We start from the raw sequence: 15,108 nt of genomic DNA on the forward strand, positions 1-15,108 counted from the left end.
TAGGCCTCTGACGTGGCTGATAAGACGACGTGTCATTTACAAAATTAATTTGATTAATTAAAAGATAACGATGGATTAGACTATTAAAATGTCCAAAATTTTATGGCTGTGAGAGATAGAGATGCCGTTGCAAGTTGTTCTCCTTCACCAAATTTTTTTTTTCTATTATTAGAAGTGACACTAATTAATAATCTTTTTTAATGTTTTAAAATTTTAATCATCTAAATTTTAAAAACTAAGGCCAATAATTGACGAGTGGTGATTTGCCAATTTTTTTTATTTTCCATATAAATTTATACTAAGAAAAGAAGTATGCCAGCTATATATCATAGATGTGATCAAAATTAAAGATATATTTGAGATATTTTTTGTGTAGCTTTGATTTTCAAGCAGAACAATAATTTCATTTAGGCTTAGACTTTATTTGGGACGACTTTCTTATAAATTTTAAAGCAATTTTCTAGTATAAATATTAAAATATTTGTGCTAAAAGACTGTTTTAAGAAGCAATAAGAAAGAAATCTCAAACGAAGCCTTAGTTTGGAACGTCTTTCTTATTGCTTCTTATAGCAGCTTTCTAGTACAAAAATTTTAAATTTTTGCTAGAAAGCTGCTTTAAGAAGTAGTAAGAAAGCCGTCACAAATGAAGCTTTATCCACTACTTTTTCATTGTTAAAAAAATGTGGTAAAAAACTATTTTTTGCAATCATAGTAGCAAAGTTGTTTTCATCAAAATAGTTTTACAATCAGCTTTATAAATTTCATCAGCCATATCAAATAAATCGTAAATTTAATATTGATAAGATTTAGATTATTTTTAAGGCAATTGATGTTTTTTGTAAAGAAGAATGGGAAGGTTTTATAGAAAAAATAGTTTTTTTGAAAATTGATGTAAGTATCATAAATGTATTCTTTTAAAAAAATTGGACAAAAGTATTTGTATAGATTTCATATATTTGCATTTCTCATTGCTAAAAGAAATCTTCTAACATAATTTTTTTAAAAAAAAAAGTAACGAGAAAGTAATAAAAAAATACTGGTCAAATAGAAAGTTGTCCCAGTTGGATTCTAAAAATTTCGAGTAGAACGAGTTATGATATGATCTCCAATAAAATTTTTAAATTAGATCAAAATTTTTATATTTGACAAAAAAAGATGGGGAGGATATGAAGAGCTATCTTTGATTATGAGTCAATACTTCATATATAAGTAAAATATGTTATATTCAAGTTAGAAATTTTATATTTCAAATTGAAATTTATGTTTAAATAAGTTAAATTATATCTAATAAAAATATATTTCTTTAAAAAAAGAGTTTCTCATGTTCTTTTTATAAAATTAATTAATTATGATTTTTTTATTTTATTTTAATATAAATTTATAAGAGGAGCGTACGATTTCTCAATTTTTTCAGTAGGATTTAGCGAGGCCAAAGAATCTCTGCCATCCATCAACTATATATACTATATGTGAAACAAAGCCCTACATGGGGTCCTAGTTGGGTACGCATTGAGATCCATGCTTTACTCGAATGGGCTTCACCCACGCACGTCCACCCATGGTGACTTTCGGGATACTTACTCACCTATACCCACCCATTTTTCATGCTTTTTGAATACAGTCTACCACAAACTAATGGCTTTGAGGCTTGTTGTCATTTGCTCTGATTGCAAGCTTTCAAGCTGCATATCAGAATTTATCGTAATCGCAGCGTGGTTAAGTGTTGCACACTACGTAGAGATGATTGCAATAATATAAGATATATAGTGATTGACAATGTAAATCAATTTATACCCTGATGTTGAGTACCCACCCATACCTACCCATAAGATCATGGGCATACCCATAGGTGGATGTGGGAACGAATACCCAATGCAGGGCTCCCATGTGAAATGGTATTTTGTCCTATATCTCTTATTTCTTTGGCTGAAGTCCTAATGAGGATTTTTTTTTTTTCATTTCTCAGTATCTGTTAGTTTTTGTTAATAAAAATCTTAGAAATTATTATCAATATCTTAAATTAAATTTCAAAAAATTTCTATGACTGACAGATCAGTATGATCCTTCTATGTTCTTTGCTTAGGAAAAGTAGAGGAGAGAGAGAGAGAAATCATTAGAATATTATATTTTTAAATTATACTCTTTTTATAATTTAATTTTAAAAATATAGAAATAAAATTCATTAATAAATTTAAACCTTTTAAATTATTGACTTAATATATTCGCCTCTTTTTAAATTTTTAAATCACTAAAATAAAAGAAAATGTAATTTTAAAATATAGCTAAGGAATAGTGGTCATTTTATGTGTGCTGAAAACAATATTTTTTGGACATCAATTTCAAAGAGTGATAGTAAAATTCGAAGAAATTATTAATGTCGTAAAATTTTCAAGCTAATTTATGCTCTCTTAAGTTGTTAATTTATATGGCTTTTGATCAAAAAATTATTTAATAAATTTATCTAATTTGTAATTATTTTTTTTATTTTTTTCTCAATGGCTCTTCAATTTGCAAGAAAAAAATTCAGAGTCAAATGAATGCAATATAAAAGAAAATTTGGATGTTTGATTGGCTAAAAAATGAATGCAGTATAAAATTTTAATGAATTTATTTTTCACTCCATAATTAGTTTTTAATGTATTGTAAACTTGTCAATTTTTACCGAATTTCTTTTTCGCCGCAAGCTGGCCTCATTTTTTCCTTATGTCATCCACCACCATTAGCTGTCCTTCTCCACTCGTTGGTGACTGATTTTGCCACCATCGCCCCCACCTTACCATAATTGTTGTTGACCACCATCATCGTTGCCCACTACTGCCCACAATCAGCCACCATCATCACTATCACAACTGCACATCGCCACCAACCATTGCCGCCAACCACCATTCTTCTTACTTCAAAAAAAAAATTGCACTCATTTAAATAGCTTCAAGCTTTGTATTTTTTTTTCAACAAACTAAACTGTCTTTTAATAAAACATAATATTCATATATTATTAGTTGTATATGAATAAAATGTATAATTGTTGATCACATTAATATCAAGAGTAACTTTAATGTTCAATTAAAGTGACTTTATAAAATAATCAACTGTGTGATGAAATTTCTTTCTTTCTTTTTTTGTACTAAACCCTAAACTAGCAAGTCAGCTGCTGCCTTTATGTTTTAATTTATAAATATTTATATGGTGTACGCTTTTTAGTGTAACTATAAGCTTATGAAAAAAAAATCATAAAAATTGTCATTGGTACTTTTCTTTCAATTTTTTTATGACAAATATAATAAATAAATAAACTCATGACAACGAAATTATTAATTATTAAATTTCGTGGAATCTTAACTTTGCTTCAAATCTGATTGGAATCTAGCCCAGTTTAAATATTGTATAGAAGCAGATGTGAACTTTTTTTTTTTTTTGGGACATTTAGGCCATTTAAGGCAAACTCATACACACAACGCATACACAGAGACTCGAACCTTAGACCTCTTAGTTGGAAGCCTTAGATCTCAACCAATAGGCCAAGGAGAGTTGTGTGCAGATGTGAACCTTTGAAGCTTTGCTTGTGAATCGGGAAGGTACATCATGGTAAACAAATAAGGTAAATACCTGCTCTATAGATTAGTAAAGACCTCGAAGTAGTGACTTAGACATGCAGACTCTTATTTGGGATTAATTATTTTATGCGGACGTCATTAGGAGGCAAATTAAAGCACACTATGTCATCTCCTTGATGTGTACCCACTATGTACCAAGTGACGTGGCGCGCTCTGATTTGCCTCCGAACAGAGCTACGTCTACTGTCCGCACAGAATATATATAAACGGTCACGCCATCAATTTATAACTTTGGTACATTTATTTTCTGATATGTTTACAAAAATTTTATTTGATCTCATTAAATTTTAATATATTATTTTATATTAAAATTTATAAAAATTAAAATTAGGACATTTGAATTAGTATGTTAGCAAATTTATAGTCATAATGTCTTGAAAAGACAAACCCAAATACATCTAAGGTAGTCATATTTGAGCCCAAATGAATCTAATTCAATCACTTGAAGTACATTTGAAAACTTTAAAATATGAATTGAATGTCTGATTGCCAAATCTTGTATGCTAATTGTTAAATTGAGTGGTTCAATGAGACAAATCCATTGGGTCAAATGTCATTTGATTTTAAGTTATCTAAGGCACTTAAATGTCAAATAAATAATCAATGATTAAAAAGTTCAATATAAGTTGTTTGATGGAGTGTTACATAAATTGGTTGAATTCCTAATGTGCTTCCAAAATATTATAAAAAGACTTATATTTTTCATATGAATGGGTCCAAAGTTTAGATTGAAAAGCTTTTATAGGTTTGGAGAACTATAGAGCTCTACTTGATCCCACTAGCCACCATTGTCATATGATTAGTGTCATCGGACCACCTCCGCTCCAATGTCGTCATCTAATTATCAATGTGCGGATGCTATAGTTTATTTCCTATCATCTAGCAACCATTGTCTGATTGCTGTCAACTGACCACCATCGTGTGATCGCCATCATCCCTCCATTGTCGTCCGACCACCATTACTCGATTGACATTGTATGACTGTCATCACCATCAATCCATTATTTTTTTTCATAATCTTTTCTACAACTAAAAGAGACTAAGCAAGTTCTCCCAATAAATATTCCATCATAATAATATGTTGTGATATCCCAAATTCAAAGAGGGAGGTCCCAAGAGGATTAAGAATGGTCATTGTGGTTGAGTCCCAAACAAGGAGTATCTCTTAGGTGGCTCCTTGAATAGTAGAATTAAAAGAAGAAATGGAGATGAGAATGGAATTAAATCTCACGTTAAAAGAGGGAGAAATTTTAGTAGATTATATAAATAAGAAATTAGGGCAAATATATGAGGTGCCTTTGATGCAATAGGTGGAGTTCTAATGTTAACATCACAATTAAGACTGCTTATGATGAAGCATACCTTGGGAGGATGATCTCTTGAAAAGTTATATCAAGAAAAATAAGTACTTGAGGTTTAGTATGGTATAAAATAAGTTAGGTCAAAATGGATAATATTTCACAATGTTGTTGGGATATGTTGTTAAAGTTTGTATCATACATGTATCTCCTATAACACTATGTGTGATTCAAGGACAAAACAATTATGCCATCCTGTTAGAATATTTTTGGGAGGAAGATGAGCTTCTTGCAAGAGAGAGGGCAGTAGCTAACAGGAAATATAATTTTCTTTATTCAATGGGCTTACTAGAGGTGCAACTTTGCATTTGCCTATACATCTTACTTATAAAAATTTATATAGATATGATGTCCTGTGGATCAACTTAAACTAAATCCTGGACCAACACCAAAACATCTCAATCCAAAAAGAGTTGTCTAAAATGGATAGTGAGTGACTAGTGAGGCTAAGGCTGAAATAAATAGTTGGTTCTAGCAGACTAGCAAGCTTTCAGGATGTCATACTATTAAGAGAAAAGGAAGGGAAGGAATGAACCAAATTCTAAATTGAACGTGGAGAAAACATTATTGGAGAATATATATAATTATACTAAATATGTGAGGCAATTTTTTTGTAGAATATGTAGAATTTTAGTAAAAGAGTTTATAGTTAAGCATATTATGATAAAGTATTTTTGGGAAGGGTACTTTCCTAAAAATGTGTGTAGAAGTGCACTTGCACGCATGCAACTTTATTGATTATAAACTAGGATTAAGTCCAAGGAGGAGAATGAGATATTATGTCTTCAAGCAAATTCAAATCCCCTGGCAAGCAGTGAAAGACTTAAGTGTTGGCTCATGTAAATTAGTGTGGGTAGCATGTTAGCCTATTAGGTCGACCGGGGTTTACACTGGCCTAAGGACAGTGCTTCCACGTCACAAAAAAAAAAACTTCCTTTTTATTGATTAGGGGTTAAAAAAATAATTGATTGGCCCTTTAGAGAGACAACCATGCATCAAATGAGGAGTATACTAATTTAAAAGAGAGAAACAGTGAATTTTTTTGTGGTTAGTGATCAAGTTAAAAAATTATAAAATAATCTCATAACATGTCCCATTCATAATTTGCATAAATTGGCATTTCTTCCGAAGAATAATGACCCCTATGTGTTGGTATTTATCAATTTCAATAATATAGAATGTACTATACAAAGAATTATTAAAAAAAAATTGTCTTAGATTATGAAGCTTTTTTCTAATTTACCTTGGTTCAAATTTATAAATAGAGCCATGGGGGTTGCTGTTGAGAGAAGAGAGGAAGAGAGAGCTCATTATAATTTCCTGTTATTCTCCAATTTAGTGAAATCATCATCATCTTCCCATGTACGTACGCATCTTCGTCGAACCACGTAAATCACCCTTTGTTGTGTAATTTTAATTCCGCTATGATTGTTTACACAACACTTACTCCGTTGATGAGTACTCTAGAGAGGTAGTGGAGATTTTTAACAAACACAATCCAATCAAGAATATGACTTGTAGGTCCCTTAGGTGAATTCAATTTCAAAGTATCGTGGTTTGAGGTACGATCAAGATTTATCTATTTGGTTAAATTTATTATTTTCAAATTTTGACAACTAAGGGGAAGTAGGCAACTAAAGGCCTCGGGTTCAAACTTGTATGATGATCCAGTTGACTTGAATCAAATGAATACGAGAATACATGTTTATTATTATTATTAAAGATTGTCTTTAATTACACTAATATTAGTAAAGATAATTAAATTTTATTAGTTTGTTTCCCCATTTTTTAATTTATTTCAATAATTTTATTTTGAACAAGCTCATATTGACAAGGGTATTAACTAAGAAAAAGTTGGCACTAATCATAACTCAAATTAACATTTTTTTTTAATATTATCATATTACCATTTTTCTTACCAATCATTTTCTTTAAATATATTCATCACATTCATTCTTGAATTCCTAATCATAGCATAAATATTCTAATTAAATTTATCCTTAAGTTAATATACTATTAGCTTTTACTTTAGCCATTTATATTAGATGGTGAGTCAAAGATACTAAAATTGCACCACATACATCAATGTCAAATCCATTGTTGATCCAAAAGCATAGGTGTACATTTGAGGGCTAAACACTCAGTACTTTGACGCCAACATTTTTTTATTCATTCAATGTGGAAGTAAACTTATCATTTTATTTGCCTTAGAAGTCTCTTTGATCTGAGAGTTCTCCTCATCGCTCACCATTCCCTCTCAAATGAAAGCTTTATCAACCCTCATGCACTAAGAGCCCAATCAAACATGTCAAGACAATGTTCGAGTCACCGTCTCTTAAATTTTGTTCAACGGTGGCGGAAAGGTGATCAAGATTTAAGGGAGGCATAAGCCACATGATTCATCAAATTTCAGTCAAGCCATTGATTCTGATACTATTAAATAGGAAGTGAATTAAAAGAGAAAAAAAGTTGAGCTATATGCCTCGATCGATAATCATCTAAGTTTTCACATGCTTTCACAATTTAAGCTTTACATTTGCTCAGATGGAACACAAACATATCTTAGGCTTCGTTTTTGGGACAGCTTTCATAATGCTTCCTAAAACAACTTTCTGGTATACAATTTTCTAATTCAAGAAATTTTTGTACTAGAAAGCTATTTTAGAAAGCAACAAAAAAACTGTCACAGACGAAGCCTTAATTAAAAACAATATAAATTTTGTCTTCTATGCCTCTATCATTATTTGTTGAATTAATAGGTGATCATTAACTTTGGAGGACAAGTTAAACCCAACCTCTTCATAGTTTTGAGCTTCTCCTATTATCTCTTCTTAAAGATAAGTTTATCATATTTTCTTGTAAATAAATTATATATATATAACAATACTTGCAAGTCCCATGACCTAATAAAGTAGAAAAAAATCATTTTTTATGTATTTTAATGAGATTCGGCATCATCAAGAAGAAAACAAATCTTTAATTAAAACACCTAAATGTCAATTGTTGATATATATAATATATAAAGGAAGACTAATTGAATTATCACAAGAAGATAAAAAAAGAGGTTAACGTTTAAGGAGATAAACATCTAAAGGCTCATCATTTGATGGCTTATAAAATAGGAAATATAAGATAAAAAAATATTTGATTTTTAATTTATTTTTAACGATAAGAAAATTATCACATGGAGTTTTTATAAATATTGTGAAATTAAAAATAAAAAATATTATCTAATTACATTCATCTAAATAAATATATTTTATCATTTCCCTAAAGACGCCCAACAGCTACCAACACCTGGATAGCGACAGCAATGCCACAATGCATGCACTACAGGTGATTTGGATGATTAGTACTGTAATCTACTAAGTGAAGGAACCATGACAAGGACTGAATAAGAAGTCAAATTCTTAGTTCATTACAGTAGGGATGCAGATGTCCTTGATGATTCAATTATGTTTGCTTGCAGGTAGGAGCTATATTTTAAGAAATAATAAATTTTACATATATATTTCCTTATTTAGCTGGATATATATAATTTGTAAATTCCATGCATGTTCTATATCCAAAATTTCTCAGATATAATTATTTTTATATGCAAAAAGTGAAAATAAAAATATCATTCTTTTAGAAAATAATTTTTATCTACAAATAACAAAGAAACACTAAAAATAGAGTTGGCATTAATCATTTTAAGAGATAAATTGTAAAAAAAAAATTAAGAGATAAATTGTGAGTGTTCTACTATTGTTGGGGGCCTTCTGCTTCGTTGTTGGTCGGTGATGGTGACTTTTGAGGATGTGGCTGGCTTACGTTTGGTTGGAATGTGATGTTGGGCTTTGCAGTTGTATCGTTCTTTTGTGGGCAATGATGTAGTGTCTTTTTGTTCACCACATGGACAACCGTGACTTATTGACAACCATTGGTGGCGCTTTAGCTTGTCTTTCTTCTTTTGTGGATTGTTGCTTGTTTCCTCCTCCGGAAGGTACGAGTCTGGCGTCTGGGTAGTGGCAGGGAGCTTTTGGCAATTTCTAAGCCCCGCTAGCTAGCTTCTTCGCCTTCATTACTGTTTGCTTTCTCTTTATTTCTAACTTTGATCGTGTAATCCTACTTTGTTTTTGTTTTGCTTGGTTGTATCATTCTTTATTTGATTAAATAAAATTTGTATATTATGTTAAAAAAAATTAAGAGATAAATTGTTCGCTTTGACAATAAGAATTTGAACTATATTTCGCCAAAAAAATAATGTACGTTATAATCCGATTTTGTGCACCTTTAAAAGAGAAGTTGGTTTCGCCCGCCCCAAGCCATCCTAAAATTTATATTATATAACTGTTGAAGTAACTTTTACTTGGGATGGCCTTCTATTTTGAAAGGAAATATATATATATCAAGTGGTGCTTAAAAAGTCCCTTATAATGTGAAACGTTGACGATCATAGCTTTATTTAAGTGATGTAAATGTTTGGCATATATGAAGCAATGATAGCATACACTAAACATTGTATATATTTTCATTACATCATTTTATATTAAACAATAAACTTATTGCTGTGTTTAGTGGACCAAAAAAAAAACCAAAAGATTTCAGTCTCTTTCAGCAGGCATAAGGCTTGTAATTATATATTAGTTACTGGCGTAGTTATCTACTGCAGCGCAGTTCGAAACTAATTAATTCATTTGGTGTCGTTTGCTAACAACTAACAAGTTTATTATTCATCAGTTGATGGAGTTTTCTACTATTGAATTTGCTTTTGATATTAAGTGATGCAAATCAAATTTTTTTAGTCACTTTCGTCAGGCATCAAACATGATAATATATTAGTTACCAAGCAGAATTCTATGGCAGTGCAGTTCTTAATTAGATTATTTGGTGTAAGTTATTGTAGGAATCTTTCCTTATATAATGTGGCAGAGATTAGGAAAGGTTTTTGGCTACTTATTGTATTGATTAGGAGCCCTGATTACTGTCAAAATTGGGAAATTTAGGCTTCGTTTGAGACTGTTTTATTTCTGCTTCTTAAAGTAGCTTTCTAGTACAAAAATTAAAAATTTGTTTAAAAATTCACTTTAAGAAGCAGTAAGAAAGCTGTTCCAAAATGAAGCCTTCATTTTGGATGGCTTTTTTATTGTTTATTAAATCGGCTTTTTAGTACAAAACATTTAATTTTTTAACTAAAAAATCACTTTAAGAAGTAGTAAGAAAGTTGACCTAAACGAAGTCTTATATTGCATTGATTGGGAGATCTAATTGGCAATTGACATGTTCTTTTTTTTTTAATCTATAATTGGAGACTTACGGGCTTAACCTAAATTACAAATAAGTGCAGTATTCATTAGTTGATGAAATTGATGTGGCCTTTAAAATTTTCTTCATACCATCGTTGTATAATTCTTCATGCTGCTGGGTAGTTTCATTTTGCAGTAGTTAACTAATTATCTCCACTTTTTTTCCCTTTTAGTGAAATGGCCATTTTTGTAATTTTTCAACCGTACGCGCTAGCAAGTTTAATAAGTGGTTTTTGTTTTAAGAAAGATTTTCAGCCATATTGTTTGCTCCACATTATTGATAGAATATGTATTGTTAAATAAATATGGATTACTTGTTCAAAATTTTAGATTTCATTCAATAATATCGTGTTGTATTATTTTTGGTAAAGAATTATACAGTCGATATATGGGTGTCAAAATCGGATTTCAGGTCAGGTTTGGGTCGAATTCGAAACTGACATGGGTTCAAACAGTTTGACCATAATCCGACACGATTATATAAATGGATCGGAAGTTCATACCATAACCTAACCCGTCGGGTTACCGGGTTGACGCGACTCGACACGGCTGGATGGCGACGGCAGGTGGTGGACGGTGGAAGGCGGGACTCGCATCGACGGTGGGAAGGCCGGACAGTCAACGCAACGTCGGACGGCGAGGCCAGTGGGCATTTTACGAAACCCGCATGCAGCTCAGACTCAACGTGTGGGCAGAGTCTGACGTGATGTGCGGGTAGACGCTAGGTTAACCAAACAGCTCGTTTCAAATGAGTTTCCGAGTCAATTCTTCAGGTTTCTGTGTCAACTCGAGCCCGATCCATTTTTTCAATCGTGTCAGATCTAGAAACCCAAACCTGGCCTGTTTTCGAAACGGGTTGACCTTAACTCGAAATTTCGGGTCAAGTTTTTGGTTCATGTCAAATATTGACATCCCTAAGTCGACATAAGTTAGAGTAATTTGACATATTGTATATTGTAAGCACACTATGTCATTTTTCCTAGTCTCATTAAAACTACACTACTTCGAAGGTAAATGGCAGACCTCTTAAGATAATGCTTTCATCTTCCCTGATTATATTTGACTCGCTACATAAATATTGAACATTTTCGACAACTATTCCATCAAAAATTTGTAGATCTTTGAAAGCGTCCAAGAAATTTGACGAAAAAAGCTTCAAATCAGTGGATTTGAGGCTTTTTTTTAGGGTGGACAAAATAGAATTGCAAAATACATAATTTTATGTATGAAATAGGAAAAAAATCTTAAACTTTGGACAATTGTGTTTATTAAAACTGAACAAAATAGTTAAAATATTTATTCTTAAAAAAAAATTAAGTTGAGCATCGTGAGTTCTTCTTGGTTCCACCCCTGCAATAAATTAGGGGCGGAAGAAAAAACATTCAATTTTGGCGTGAGTGGAAGAAGAGAAAAATGCCGCTATGATATATAGATATTTCGCGTTTATCAGCGGATATGTCTATTGGATATAAATAAAAATTTCGGTTGACAAATTTGCCGGCAAAACCTCTATCAAAAGAACTTTTATTTGGTCCGGTGAACGTACGTAGAGCTACGTTCGGCCGGCACTAAGATCGCAGGCACAAAACGAGAAAATACCGAGCAAATACCGAGCAATACCAACAATAACGAGAAATACCATTATGTGAAGACAAAATACCGAGTCGGTATTTTTTTGGGATTACTCGGTATTGCTCGGTATTTCTCTATATTGATCTTCACAGAGTGATATTTCTCGTTATTACCAAAGAATACCTAGCAATACCGTCCAAATACCGAGCAAAAACCGAGTAACAATCCTCTGACAGAACGTAGAGCTACGTCCGATTAGAGGACGTAATAAAAGTTCCTATCAAAAATGGTGTTAATTCCGTCAAATTAAGTTGCCGACTATTTTGATTTCGTCAAAAAAACTATTTTTTTCTTGTAGTTGCTTCATGATTAGCTATAATTTTTCTCTTCAGGGATAAGCCTGAACTCTCTTTTTTTTTTTAATCAAGCCGTTATATGGTCACCTACTGACATTATTAAGCAGTCTTTCTCTTAAGTTTGAAGACTAATATTTATGTGATATGTATTTAAGAAAATCACTGTTTACCGAAGAGCTGTTGAATCAATTTACAGAAAAAAAAATATAGTGAAGAAGCAGAGGATAACTGAAAGCAAAATGTGAGAGTAATACTAAGGGCATCTCCAACCAAAATCTCATTTTTCACTCTAAATGTCGTGAAACTAAAAAAATGCCATGATTCATCTCCAATGGAACGTCAGTTTACCTAACTGTCGTTCGCGCGTTTTTTCGGCAAGTTCGGTAGAGACAAAAAAATGGCGGAGATGCAGTGCAACACCAATATTCGCAGCATTCGCGTTGCACTGTTCATCCGCGATGAAATGGCGTAAGAATTGCCGCTTGGTTGGAGCGACGGAAGAACGGCAAACTGTTATTTGCCATTCCATTGGAGATGCTCTAAGGATATATAATTTCACATTCTCATGGAATTCTCTCCAGTACACTAAACATGTATTTATATAACTAAATGCTAAAGCCATAATTTATGACTCATTCCAGGAGAGTAAGGATCTCCCTGGTGATAAAACTTCCATGCACAATGAATATGTAATAAAGGTTTCGTTTGGGACGGTTTTTTTACTGTTTATTGAAGCGAAGTGGCTTTCTAGTACAAAAAAATTAAATTTTGTGTGAAAAATCTTTTCAAGAAACAGTAAAAAAACTGTCCCAAACGAAACCAAAATCGCAAACTAAAATTGATTTAAGAAATGAAAGTGAGAAAAATATGTAGAACTCTTCTCTAATTTATTACAGAAAAAGCAACCACTAAAAGCCAAGTCAAATAAAATTTGACTTTCTCTCATTTTAAATAGCACACCTGACCTAAAAGGCTACTTCCATTCAAATTTAAATATAATTTTACACCTCCATGATCAAATATGACCAAGCCCAAATGTTCCACCAGTAAAATTATAGCCCAAATTCAAATCTTAGTGGATGCTCTCCTGACCTAAAAGGCTACTTCCATTCAAATTTAAATACAATTATCCCAGCATAATCATGCTTGTCTGTGAAGCCACCAAGTCCAAAGCTTGCAACCATCAAAGTGCTTGATTCGAAGTAGTCACATCATGAGTTGACAATCACTTAGGGGTGTAAATAAGTTGAGTCGAAGAGTGGCATTATCGAGCTGAGCTTTTTTAGCTCATACTGAGCTCGACTCATTTATAAGTTTTTGAGCTCGAGCTTGTTTAAGAAGCTCGAGCTTGGATCGAATATGGAGCTGGATTTTCTAATTTTAAAATTTAAATTTTGTGTTGGATATGACACCATTGGCAATGATTGAAATCCTGTTATGGAGATTTATGAGAATGATATTATTAGGCATTAATTTTCAGCGCTATTTTAACTATGCATTTATTTTCAGCGCTTACAAACTATAACAAACATGTGGATCATAAGATATTTCAGCCCCCCTTGTGGGCCCATCAAACTAATTATTCTATAGGTTAGGAGGATTATGAAAATTAAGATTAATGAATGGAATTTGAATTCAAAATAGGAAGGGAATTAATTAAGGCAAGAGAGACCTTTTAAGGCTAAATTTGGCGGAACTATGCGGGCCAGGTGGTTCGGGTTCGGGCCAGCGTCGGGCAAAGCGGACCATGGGCGGGCCCAGGCGAGCTGCAGAGCGGGCTGGCAGTGCACGAAGCCAGGCGGATCGTGGTGCGGGCCAGCGGGCCACTCGCGCGGTTCTGCGTCCACCAACGTCGGCGATGGCGGCCGGTCGGTCGGTTCGACTGCCTACGCGATTCCTGGTCCAATTTTCTTTCCGTAAAGGCCAAATCGTACGTTTTGGGGGTCCTCGGGACTGTTTTTCGATGTCCCGAACTCAATTTTGGCCCTTTTTAAAACCATTTGAGGCTCATACATTCAAGATCAGATTTCAAATCAATTGAAAAATTCACCAAAGTTTGTAACACATATTTTCGAAATCCTGGAGCTTCGACGTCCAAAAATAAGTGAGCAACTGATATATTATAAAAAAAATCATCTTGATCGGGCACGAATCTCGATGCAAAATCATGCCAGAAACTTTAAAAATTAAATCCATAATCACATGAACTCTGATTTTAGCGAACTTATAGTCAAATCAAGTGTCTCGAAAATATGAACCTAACAACACCAAATTCGACTCAATCCGAGCCCAAGTGTGTCCAAATCAAACACCCGAAGCGCTATTGAGAATTTTGAACCACAATTTGAGTCACGAAACGGTTTCTAAATATGACATGCTTATATTCGAATTGAGTGGCTGAATGGGACAAATCCAACAAGCCCAAGATCGTTGAATTCCAACATCATTAAGATCTTCAAATGTATAACAAATGGTACATGATCAAGGGATTCAATATCGACCATCCATCTGAATCACTCCACCTTTTCCCTTGATCCTCCTCCTATTTATAGGACATGCCATCCTCAAAAAACTATAAATAACCTATCATTTCTCTTGAGAGGGAATCCAAGCAAGAATAAGAGACGGATTTTTGCCCGACGCCCCAATGACGTCGAAATTCTACGGAAGTGACGCCGGAATTCTGCCTGACGTTCAAGTAATGCCGTAAGTCGGCTCAATTTCCAAGTAACGTCGGAATTCTAAGTGACTCTAAATTTAGCTTGAATAAACAACTTGTTTGTAATTGGATTTCAATCCGGAAGTGAAGCATTGTAATTTGATCGTCCTAAATTTTAAGGACGAGTCAGTTTCTTGTACCTCAAGCAAACACTAGTGGAATTATTTCAACTGGGTGTGGCTCCGTGGTTTTTCCATTTTC

Source organism: Dendrobium catenatum, unplaced genomic scaffold (assembly GCF_001605985.2).
Source record: "Dendrobium catenatum unplaced genomic scaffold, ASM160598v2 fragScaff_scaffold_740, whole genome shotgun sequence".
Taxonomy (NCBI): domain Eukaryota; kingdom Viridiplantae; phylum Streptophyta; class Magnoliopsida; order Asparagales; family Orchidaceae; genus Dendrobium; species Dendrobium catenatum.